Source organism: Patiria miniata, unplaced genomic scaffold (genome assembly GCF_015706575.1).
Source record: "Patiria miniata isolate m_02_andy unplaced genomic scaffold, ASM1570657v1 HiC_scaffold_30, whole genome shotgun sequence".
NCBI classification, from domain to species: domain Eukaryota; kingdom Metazoa; phylum Echinodermata; class Asteroidea; order Valvatida; family Asterinidae; genus Patiria; species Patiria miniata.
In genome coordinates, this window is record NW_024037070.1 from 2983253 (window position 1) to 2986199 (window position 2947).

Sequence of the window (2947 nt, forward strand, 5' to 3'; positions counted from 1 at the left end):
CCGTAAGGTCAGAGCCAAATTCTGCTAGATGCACATCAAAAATCTGTCAGATTTATAAAAAAATCTGCCAAATTCCCCAGAATTACTCGAAAAGTCGAAATACACTATAAACACTTAAAAAAATCACATGCAGATTGGTACTTTTGCCTTAATTGAGGTTCAAATTACATTATAAACAATCTATAGTCTCATAAAGATGTTGTGAAATTATCGCGTAAATTTCGGGCAAACGGATCCGGCCACGACGAAGTCCGTTTCCCAGTGAACCTTAGTCCGAGTAACTTGGACCCAACTTATCGCCTTTTTTAACAAGGCGATAAGTTGGGTCCAAGTTACTCGGACTAAGTGAACCTCAGCACCTAGACCAGCCAACCTGTCCCTTTTATGCAAGGGTACGGGTTTGTTTGAAAGGATTGAAGCTTTTTTAACAAATGTACCATTTTGTTCAAATTTAATGTTTTCCTGTCAAATAACCATTTTTGCAGACTTCTGCCAGAAATCTGCCAAAAAATTCATTCTGTCAAATTTTCTGTCAAACTCGTTTTTTTAACAAAAATTCTGTCAAAGTTAGCCGAAAATCGGCTAAAACGGTCACCCTGAGCAAAGGATTGGACACTGGGTATCTTTTTGTACAGAGACCTATGAAACACGATCGCCCTAGTGTTAAGTAGGTAAACGCGTGTGAGGCTACACAGTGGCGTCACCAGATTTTTCAGTCTTGGGGGGGGGGGGGGGGGGGGGGGGCACAGGGGGGGGGGCACCAGCATTTGATGGGGGGGGGGCACTTAGGTGGATACGGATCGCCGTCCTGGGGGAGGGGTCTAAGGTGCCCCCCTCCCCTTTAGAAATTTTTCGCATACGGAGGATGGGCTAGATGCAAAATGGTGCCACATTTGATGCTAAATTCGATCTGAAAAACCAACTCAGATGATGGGAGTTGAATATAACAAAATATATATATTTTTTAACCAACCCAAATCTCAGATGGGGGGGGGGGCACTCGGGGGGGGGGGGGGGGCACTAGGTTTTCCAGGGGGGGGGGGGGGGCACGTGCCCCCTGGCACGCCACTGAGGCTACATCTACACGTAAATGACAACATCGACCCGATTCGGGTGTAAAATGCGAGCAGGATTTCCATTGATGAAAGAGAAAAACAACTTTAAAAACATGAAGAAATGAATAAAGGAATGAATAACTGAACAAACAAATGACCTGTCAGTGAATATAGTAACATGTTGAGATTCGGCAATGCTTATCAGTATCAGAGAATACAATTTAAATGTAAGTTTGGGTGAGGAGACCTGCAATGTAAACGATAAGGAGTCTCGCGGCAATTGCTTTCAAATTTTACAAAACTTTCCTGCAATTTTTCAAATATGGAAACCAGCTTCAAGTTTTTCGCAATGATCCACATTTTATTTTTGAATAAAATCATTTTCTAAGTAGAACCCATTGCTCATATGAGCATCAGTGTATTAATTCCTTATATGATCCCCTTCATTTTTTTACGGTATAAAAATAATTAATTTTAAAATGCTTTTCATGTCACATTACAAGCGTTGTTCACTGTAAAAAAAACACCAAATACGCAAATTCCTGAGAAAGAAAAATAATGTCATTAATTATTTTAACAATTCCTTTCATTAATATATTGTGTACTTACAAAAAAATCCTTTTGAGAATAAGCCATAAACAATAATACATATGATGAAAAGTGGAAATATATATATATATTTGGGGGGGGGGGTGTTTCAAATTACCACCCCATATCTCTGAATCCTGTATCTGTCATGTAACGTTCCTGTACAATAAAACTGTACCATTAGAGACACACTCTCGGAAAAAATGGTTCGGATAACATTGTTAACTTATTTCTTATGATGGGACTGCGGTTTGGCCGAAGTCAATTGAGCGTGATCGGCTGACTGATAAGGTTTACGTACAAAACCCCAAGACAACGAGGTTTTTGTATAGAAAGCTGCTGGACCACATTTTGCGAGAGTGTGTCCGTAATGCACTATCCATTTTTAAGGCTCTATCAATCAGAGAATAAACTGCTTTAAAATGTTACATATCTGCATGATTTTACCAAAAAATATAGCGGCTTTGCTCAACTAAGTTTATCACTTTTAGTACATGGAGCAAATCTGATTTTTACCTATCCAACGCAATGGGGCGCCCTTCCCCACCATGACCCCTGTTTCACTTTTATCAGCGGACTGTCTGATCTTCCCCGATGCAATGAAGTCCGTCCGCCTCTGCAGGTGTAGCGTGCATTTACGTTTCTATGAAATTCGGACTCATTGGTCATAACGCGCATGCGTAAGTATGGTAATTTGGAAAGTGACCGGTCACGTGAGAGGGATTAACCAATAATAGGGAAAAGGGGTCCGATTTTCATAGGAGTCGGATTTTCATGTGACACCGGCTCCCTGGTTTATTCAATAGGTCCTACTAAACTGCGTCAACAAGCGTCAACAAGCGCCAACAAGCGTCAACGGTCGTCAACAAGCATCAACAAATTTTGTATATATGCTTTTGAACATTGAAAGTAGCTTTATATGGTAGAAAAAGCAATAAAGAACATCTTCTGCATATCAATTAAAGTTGAAATTATTTGAAAACCCTAACCCCTAACCCTAACCCTAATGTTCAAAAGCATATACAACATTTGTTGATGCTTGCTGACGACCGTTGACGCTTGTTGACGCTTGTTGACGCAGTTTAGTATTGTTCGAGACACACATCAAATAAAAGCTTTCATCATCTTTCATTTTCTTTTAAATTTTTTGGGGGTCAACTGATGACTTTTAGGAGAAATTTCCATCCGAAGATGATCACCCCTGAAAATAGTCCTGAAGCCCATCGCCATTTTGAACAACGATGCATACACTCCATTGCAAAATAGAGCGCTTTTAGGGTCCAAATTACATCCAAATTACACAG